This window comes from Microtus oregoni, unplaced genomic scaffold (genome assembly GCF_018167655.1).
Source record: "Microtus oregoni isolate MIOR12 unplaced genomic scaffold, Mior012 000034F_ref0000314, whole genome shotgun sequence".
Taxonomy (NCBI): domain Eukaryota; kingdom Metazoa; phylum Chordata; class Mammalia; order Rodentia; family Cricetidae; genus Microtus; species Microtus oregoni.
The window spans coordinates 25,630,383-25,640,406 of record NW_024543093.1 but is presented as its reverse complement, the minus strand read 5'-3'; positions in this window follow the sequence as shown (position 1 = coordinate 25,640,406).

The following is a 10,024-nucleotide window of genomic DNA, read 5'->3' as shown; positions in this document are numbered from 1 at the left end:
AGAATATCTAAGACATAAGCCTGGGGTCACAAGGTAGTTCAAAATATTTATGTTGACATCAATTTAATGGGGACCCCATGCTATTTCCAAGCATGCTCATTGGATATTTGGCTGAAATACAGGAAAGTGCTTTTTAACCTACAAAAATGTTCACTGATATTTTATAACATCCTGGGAAGGGCTGATGTGATATCTTCCTAGGTACAGGCACTCGCCACCCTGCAGTGTAGGCTAATGGATTGGAATTGATCCCTGGGACACCATCCCCAGATAATAAATTAAGTTTTAAAAAATGCTTAAAAATTTCATGGCTCAAATTTCTTACCAAGTCCTAGGCCCTCTGGGAACCATTCACTCTAAGGCTCCAGTGAGAACCTGGGGATTCGAAGTTTCCTGGGTCACGTGGAGGGATGATAAAGACAGCTGACAAAGTATCAATTCAACTTTTAATATTTCCTCATACCATGTCCTGGACCAAAAGCATAACGATTTCTATAAGAAAGTATCACAACTGGACAGCTGTTTAATTTCCCACAAATACCATGAAAGCCTGTCTTCTGGTCTGTTAGTTTCTCATCTGATCTTAGAGCAGTAAGCAGCCCCAGGAGGAGACTGTTATCTGGGGATCTCTATCTGCTAGAGACATCACTGAGCCAAAGTAACTTTATTATTTTGGATTTTGCTTCTTGCTTCAGTAATTTTTTTTTCCTGAAAACTAATTGCTCTGGGGCTGGGGATGAAGGGCATGTAAAATGCAATTAAAAGATGAAAACTGCCTCTCGTGATTTGAAGCTAAGCAGGAGCGACAGAGGGTGACATTAAACATGGGATCAGAAGAGCACCGTCTGCGTTTCTCTTTAATTACATCACTTCCAGAATTTGGGGCGCAGCAATTCCACACGTGCTTAATTAAATTATGCCAGTGCCAATACCTTCAGCTAAAATAGATGGAGGTGGGTAACGTGGGAGACCACTCCTGACTTTTCTGGTACAGCACCAAAGTTGGCTCTTCATGTCTCTTTCGCCTGGGAAAAATCTGCTGCTGATTAGGATTTGATCCAAAAAGAATCCAATCACACATGGAACAATCTTGAGTGCTCTTTGGGAGAGAAAAGGGTCAGTGTGAGCCGACAACGCTCCACTCTGCATGAATAGGTTCAACGTAATGTAATTTTCCCAGAGAGTTTTCATTTTAAAGATTGCAGTCTCCTCCTACTCTCCTTCCTCTCTTCTTTCTTCCTTTTTTAAAAGATAAGGTTTGGTTATGCTGTCTTACTATACCTGAAACTCACTGTGTAGGCCATGCTGGCCTCACACTTATAGCAATTCTCCTGCCTCAACTCCTATGTGAACACTTTACCAGTATATGCCACCACACCCAGCACAATTTCTTTTTTTTTATTAATTTATTTGTTTATTAAAGATTTCTGCCTCCTCCCAGCTACCGCCTCCCATTCCCCCCTCCCCCAACCAAGTCCCCCTCCCTCATCAGCCCAAAGAGCAGTGAGGGTTCCCTGACCTGTGGGAAGTCCAAGGACCTCCCACCTCCTTCCAGGTCTAGTAAAGTGAGCATTCAAACTGCCTAGGCTCCCACAAAGCCAGTACGTGCAGTAGGATCAAAACCCAGTACCATTGTTCTTGAGTTCTCAGTAGTCCTCATTGTCCGCTATGTTCAGCGAGTCTGGTTTTATCCCATGCTTATTCAGACCCAGTCCATTTGGCCTTGGTGAGTTCCCGATAGATCATCCCCATTGTCTCAGTGTGTGGGTGCGCCCCTCGCGGTCCTGAGTTCCTTGCTCGTGCTCTCTCTCCTTCTGCTCCTGATTTGGACCTTGGGGTTGTAGTCCGGTGCTCCAGTGTGGGACTCTGTTGTGTTTTTCTTTGGGTTCACCTTCTTATTTAGCTTCTCTAGGATCCCAAATTCTGTAAAGAAAAGGACACTGTCACTAAGACAAAAAGGCAACCCACTGACTGGGAGAAGATCTTCACCAACCCTGCAACTGACAAAGGTCTGATCTCCAAAATTTATAAAGAACTCAAGAAACTAGACTGTAAAAGGCTAATCAACCCAATTATAAAATGGGGCACTGAGCTGAACAGAGAATTCTCAACAGAAGAAGTTCAAATGGCCAAAATACACTTAAGGTCATGTTCAACTTCCTTAGCGATCAGGGAAATGCAAATCAAGACAACTTTAAGATACCATCTTACACCTGTCAGAATGGCTAAAATCAAAAACACCAATGATAGCCTTTGCTGGAGAGGTTGTGGAGAAAGGGGTGCATTCATCCATTGCTGGTGGGAATGCAAACTTGTGCAACCACTTTGGCGGTTTCTCAGGAAATTCGGGATCAACCTACCCCTAGACCCAGCAATACCACTCTTGGGAATATACCCAAGAGATGCCCTATCATACAACAAAAGTATATGCTCAACTATGTTCATAGCAGCATTGTTTGTAATAGCCAGATCCTGGAAACAACCTAGATGCCCTTCAATGGAAGAATGGATGAAGAATGTATGGAATATATATATATATATATATGTATATATATATATATATATTAGAGTACTACTCAGCAGTAAAAAACAATGACTTCTTGAATTTTGCATGCAAATGGACAGAAATAGAAAACACTATCCTGAGTGAGGTAAGCCAGACCCAAAAAGAGGAACATGGGATGTACTCACTCATATTTGGTTTCTAGCCATAAATAAAGGACATTGGGCCTATAACACAATTTCTTTTTTAAAAAACGTTTCTTTCAAGGAAAAATTTCAAAGCTGTACTTACACTTGTAACAGACTGTTACAACGATCAACCTCACAGGCGTGTCTAGACACAAGCCATGAATGCTGGGCACTGCGCTGTGATCTCCGTGAACATGATCACTGGGCTCTTCCCTTTGGCATCCTGTCACAGTGTCTGTATGGAGATCCAGAGGTACCAGACCTTCTACAGTGTGGTTCTAGAAGGATCTAACAATGAACACCTGTAGTAATAGGCGCGGCGGGGCTGCATTCCCAGAACCCCAGCCGCCTGCCCGGCTAGCTTATGCCCCGAAATAATTACACAGACACTGTATTCTTTTAAACACTGCTTGGCCCATTCTCTTCTAGGCTAATTCTCACATATTAATTTAGCCCATCTCTAATCATCTGTGTATGGCACCCCAAGGTGCGCTTACCAGGAAGATTCTAGCCTATGTCCATCCTGGGTCGGAGCTTCATCCCGGGAGCAGGGCATGGCGTCTCTCTCAGGCGTCTGTTCCCGAGAGGAGAGCTGTGAGTCTCTGACCTCACTTCCTCTTCCTCCCAGCATTTTGTTCTGTTTACTCCTCCCACCTATCCTCTAACCAATAAAATGGGCCAGGGCAGTGCCTTTATTAGCCAATGACCTTCCTCCATCATTTCCCCTTTTTCGGTTTAAACAAAAACAAAAAAAGGCTTTAACATAGCAAAATTACATATAACAAAACAGTTACCAAGTAAAAGTTACAATAATCTTTATCATAACTAAGGAAAACTATAACTAACTATTCTTAACTCCATCAAAGACTCCAGAAAGATATAATATTACCTAAGTAAACAAGAACTAAGAAACTTCAAACTCTAGAAATGACAAAGACATCTCACTGCCTGGACAGTCACCCAAAGTTCTTTTGTACCGTTGGGGCATCCATCTTCAGCCTTCAGGCCCATGGTATCCAGCAGACATTTCCATAAAGCAGGAAAATTCAAAGTCAGTTCAGTCACTATCTGTTGTGTCCTGCAGAATGTCTCGCAGACTCTTTCATGAATCAGGAACCCCGAAAGATCATCTCACCTTAGGCAAGTTCAGTAGTCCTCTCTCTGTGGGTTCTCTGTGTCCAGTTTATGCAATAGTCCAGGCAAGAGCAGTTGCTTGCCCAAATGGCTATCAAAACTCCATAACGAGCCTCTTCGATGCCCATCTTCCTCTTGAAGTAGATTGGTGCTGCCAGGAGCAGAATGTCTCATTGTCATGAAAAGTCCTCAGTTATTAAAACATTAAATGTCCTATTCTGTAATCTTTGAAAGACATGAAGAATGTCTATCTAAAATATATCTCTATATATCTAGAAAATCTAACAACATGACTACAAGCTTTACTATTATCGATGATTATCCATTAACAACCTATATTTCTTAATTATACAGTACATATTTAAATGAACTACACAATCACAATACCTTAATCAAAATCAGAAACACTTATACATATAACAAAATTGACCGTAAATCTCTATCAATAAAGCAAAATCTATACTAATGCAAATTATTCATACCTATATCATATCCCCCTTTAAATGTAAAAGAACATTTATAAACAATATTTGGGAACATGGGCGCAGTTTTTTCTCTCCAAACTGCTTCCTGCTGAATGGGGGCGTCGTTAATTAGGTCTTTCACGGTATAACCTGTGTGTTAGCTTCATCTCAGTTGGCAGTTGAGCGAAGCAATTTTTTGAAGGCGGCGTTCACACCAACCCTTCAGGAGGGCGTGGTCCATCATACCAAATCGGAATAGAAGAAATGAACAGCGTCTCATCCTCTGTGAAAACAAAATAAGAAACTCCTTTCCAAAGTATCATGTCCTTAGATCCAAATTTCAAATTCAAGGCATTTTCAAAATATCTATGTTGAATTAGTTCAGCAGCATTTATGAATAAATATCTTTTAGCATCTGTTGCTCCTTCCTCAGCGTTTAAATAATTTAAAGAGAGCATAATAGCATACAGTATCAAGATTCTCTGTGTATTTTCCATCTTTGTGCAGCTTTGTTTTAACCTCTATTTTGTTTATTTTTACTTTTAACTCTTTGCTTTTTGAGACAGGTTCTCTGTATCTTTGACCTGAAGTAACTCTGTAGACCAGGTTGTCTTTGAACTCTCAGAGATCCACCTGTCTCTGCCTCCCAGGCATTGGGGATTAAAGGTGTACACTACTCCACCTTGAACTCACAGAGATCTGTTTGTCTCTGCCTTCTAGGCACTGGGATTAAAGACGTGTGCTACCACACACAACAACTCTCTTCCTTTTTTTGTTTTTTACTTTAAAAACTTCAACTTTTAGTCTGCATATATTTTTAACACACTTTAAACCATTCAGAAATTTTCTCTGTCTTTGAATCTCTCTTTACTGTATATCTCTCTTTTTCTGACCACATGAATCTTTAATTTACCAAGCAATCTCAGTAGGACTAAAGGCGTGGCTTTGCCAGCTAGATCCAGTCCATTCCTTAGCTTTCTAGCCTCATGGCGGATATACAGGCTGTAGCCATGTTTACTGCAACAACTGTATGGCATTTCAAGGTCCCTGCCAGCAAGTGAGCTACAACAGACAACACTCAAGTCCTCTCTCTGTAGCCAGCCCTCCTGCCTCAAACAGTCATAGTTTGCCCTGGCAGGATGGCCCAGAAATCTGGCATTTTTAAACGGCGCAGCTTTTTTCCTGCTACGGCTGAAAACCAAAAAGCATGTGTTCAGCTTTTTGTCAACACCGTTTAAGTGTTTTGTGGCAGGACCTCTTAATGAGCTGCAGGCTTTGCAGCTAAAGCTGAGTCAGGAAGCCTCTCTTAGATGAGGCGCTTGCTTGCCTCTAGCAAGCAGAGTAGAACCGAGAAATTGCTGCTACCAAGAAACCAGGCACAATGCTTTCATTTTGTTCTAGAATTACTTCCCGAGCTGTCTCAGGCTTTATGTGGAAGCAGTTGTCCACGTGGGCGCCATATGTAGTAATAGGCGCGGCGGGGCTGCATTCCCAGAACCCCAGCCGCCTGCCCGGCTAGCTTATGCCCCGAAATAATTACACAGACACTGTATTCTTTTAAACACTGCTTGGCCCATTCTCTTCTAGGCTAATTCTCACATATTAATTTAGCCCATCTCTAATCATCTGTGTATGGCACCCCAAGGTGCGCTTACCAGGAAGATTCTAGCCTATGTCCATCCTGGGTCGGAGCTTCATCCCGGGAGCAGGGCATGGCGTCTCTCTCAGGCGTCTGTTCCCGAGAGGAGAGCTGTGAGTCTCTGACCTCAAACACCTGATTCATTTCTTCTAAGTAGGTCAGAAATTCAAACTCTTTTTTAAAAGCTCCCCTTCATGACTTGTATTCTTTCTCTGTTTTGTTAGATTTGTTTGGATTTTGTTTTTGAAACAGCATTCCACTACGCAACCCTGGCTGGCCTGGAATTTGATGAGTAGATAAGGTGGGCCTACAATTTGCCCGGATCCCTCTGCCTCTGGCTCCCAAGTGTTGGGATGAAAAGCATTCCCTGGGTTAGCATACATTCCTATTTCAGAACTTTGCATGAAGTCTTCCTGTGTTGTACTTAGTTAAGAGGAATGAGAGGTGAGGCTGTGTGTTTGGTAATCCTGGGTATCAGGGCCTGTTCTAGAAGCCTTTAGAAAATGAGTTACAACTCTGCAAATAGTGAGAGTGTGGAAATGCGATGAACAGAAGAGAATGGTGTCCTTGAACTTGACGTTTACACACACACACACACACACACACACGCACGCACGCACGCACGCACTGCTGTATAGTAATTTCCTCTGAACTGAAACATCCCCTCTAGGAGAGAGGGGAAGCCTCATGAGACTCAAGAGTAAACCATCGCACGCCTGGGAAAGCTGCATCCCCCAAGATTCCAGAAAGCCTCTTTCCAGAGCTACAGAAACAGCGAACAACTCCTGGAGGATGGGGGAGGGAGCTGCGTATGGGCAATGGGAAGAGCTGACAAGAGAGGCTTCTGGAACTGTCCACCTGTCTCTAAGCTGGGCAGAGAGCCCCAGAGGCACAGGACTTGTGTTCTGGCACTTGTGCCGGGTGAGCTTTTGCACAATGCAGCTGTCTTTGTGTCATCCCTTCTGCTGTGAATAATCCCTCCCCCACACTTAAGTAACCCCAGAAAACCCACTGGTTCAGCAAGTTGTATTTAGGTCATATCATTACTGTGTTCTCTCATTGGTTTCCTATCCGAGGGGAACAGATGTTTGTTTAGGTAAAGTGTCACTCCACACAGACAGACACACAGACAGACAGACAGACAGACACACACACACACACACACACACACACACACACACACACACTGGTCACAAAAATAAAAAAATATAAAAATATAAAAAATAAAAACAATGTATGTTGTAGAAGGTCAAGTATAGTTTGAGTCACCAAATCCTTGCAATGAATGGCTTAGTCTTGCTGGTTTCTGTAGACACCAGGGTACTTAAGGGCCTTGGCACCAAAAAGGAGGGACAAATGGAGCTACATGAGATGTTTTTCACCTATCACACTAAGTATGACATTTCACTCGGCACCATACGCCCTGATCACTGGGCCAGAGGGTTTTCACAACTGTGTGACCTTGTACTGTGTGTGGAGTCAGGCATCATCGTCTTTGTCCAGGAGAACAGCTTCTGAAGAGACTCACGTGGAGAGGTGAGGGAGGAAGGGGACACCTGCCCAGCCAGCCACGTCAGCAAAATTAACCCTGGTGGCCAATGGGGTGACAGATTGGCCTCACATCCAACAAAGAATAATGATACAAGTACCTTTATTAGGGCATACAATTTCATGCGTAAAGTCTTCCACAAACTCGTGTGCACTCCTTGAACTTGGTGACTTATGTGCCGCCGTTCTTCAGGGTAAAGTGTTGGCGATAGAACCTTGTGCAGAAAACAATGAATGCTGCCAGCAGCACTCACCAAGTGAGGATTTAGGTTCTTAACTCATCATGGGATTATTTAGGACTAGGAAATTATCAGTACCCCTCTAACTTATAACCTTTTGCTTACCAGGAAACTGCCACTGTGGAAATCAGGAGTAGGAGTCACTGAATTGACGTTCTTTTCCCATTTCTCCAGCTTCAAGGATTTCCAGAAGGTCCTCCTCTTCCTCTAAATCCAGGTCGCTAATGCATTCTCAGTAGTGAAACTCTAAAGGGTTTACAAATAATACATCTGATCAAGTGATGACTAACGGCAGTGGGATCAGGTCTAACCAAGAAGGACCGCCAAGATATACAATTAAGAAGGATGTCTCCTAGGTGTGGGTGTGGGCATCAGAGAGCAAGCTCAGTCTTCTGTTGGACCAGAGCTCCGAACTAGGCAGCTTCTCTGAGACTCATGAGTCCCCTAGGCTTTGAGTTTCGAAAGACAGGTGTGTGTCAGAGCAGAGCCTCGCCGCCGACAAAGCCAAAGGCTGCTGTCACCAGTTCAGAAGAACACGGAGCATTGTTGTCAGGGCTTAGTGCCACCACTCACCGCAGCTGGAAAATAGTCAATGAAGTGTTTGCTGATTTTGTTCTGTGATTATGTCTGTAGACGTGTGTGTGCTGTTACACATGTGCATATGTGCAGGTTGAAGCTGGAGGTCAGTGACAGGCATCATAAATAGGTCAATTCCTTCTCTTTGAAGTCTTTCACTGAATCTAGTGCTCATTCATCCAGTTACACTGACCGAGGAGCCTCACAAGGAGCCTCAAGGACACTCTTGTTTCTGTGTCCCCCATCTGGGTTCCTGCCGTGCCCTGCTTTTATGGAGTTTCTTGTCATCTGGACTTGAGTCCTCAAGCTTGGGAGGGAGGGACTTTCATGACCGTGCCATCACCCCAGGCCCATGTTTGCTGAATTTTAAACTAATTTAGCTTTTATCTCTGATTATGGTTTGTGTCATTCCCTGCTCCTAAGTGGTCTGTTAGGGAGGAATGCTTCCCCTTTCGATCATGGGGCACATCTTCTTTCTGTGAAACATCTCAGAAATGATCATGGCGAGCAAAATCTTAAAATGCAACACAGTGGGAAGACATTCAATTTTTGGAAAATAGAGCTTTTTAAAAAATATAGTGACTTGAAATAACTTTGATATTAGTAACTGTATTCAAGGGAATATTGATTAATGACATTATATCTAGAAGCTAGATTCATTCTAGACTAGTGGAAGTAGTAGAAAAGAGACTACAGTTTTGTTCCAGGGTTGGTTGCAAAACTGACTTAGGTCTTCGGCATCTCTGGGGGCTTGTTGTCATGTTTCTGTCTGTCTGTCTTGACTGGAAGGAGTTTTTACTTCTTTGTGTGATGCACTGATAATAAAGATGCAGAAATATCATCATTTTATATTGTGAAACCTCAGACAGGACTTGTCATCACAGAACTTTGGTTGAAAAATAAGGGAAACTCTCATGGGACCCAAGTGCTAGATAAAGAACTCTAGGCAAATAAGGACTGCCAAGAGAAAGCATCGCCTCTCCCCGGGATGGGCCCTCAAGCGCTTCTACAGTTTGAAGTGCTCAGCCCTGAAACCATATACACACAAACAAGAAAAATAGACCGAGATGGTTGTGTTTATATATTTAAACACACACACACAAACACACACAGACACAAGCAGACACATGCACACACAGACACACACCTAACAATAATAATCAAAGAAGAGGGGATTATCAATTTGAGAGGGAGAGACCTGGGAGGAGTTAGGGAGAAGTGATGCAATTATACTTTAATTGCAAACAAATATCTGACGAGCACCTCTGTGACACTTGATTGTCTACTTCCTGCCCAATCTCAATCGCATTGTGGTTTTGAGTTTGTATCATAATTTTCCTTCTCCTTTTGCTGATTTTTAATTTATGTGTCTGTTTTCTTAGACTTTTTTGTTGGTTATTTTCAGTTGTCAGAAATTCTTTAGAAAAATGTAAGTAGATCAGATAACGCATCAGTTGAAATCTAGGAAATGGTACTATCACTATGAGATATAATAATTAGTCTGACTAACAGTTTATGCAAAAATATGCTAATCACTTTCAAAACGTTACTAGGTGATTTGTTCCTATAGTAACCCTGCAAACCACAATCGTTATCTCCATTAGGCTTTATATAGCCTAATTTTAAAGATATCAGTTTGCCAAAGACCTCCCAACTCATAGGTGACAGAGCTGATCCACACACGCTGGGTGTGTAACACTAATTTCTATGGTGTAAATACTCTTACAGTAACT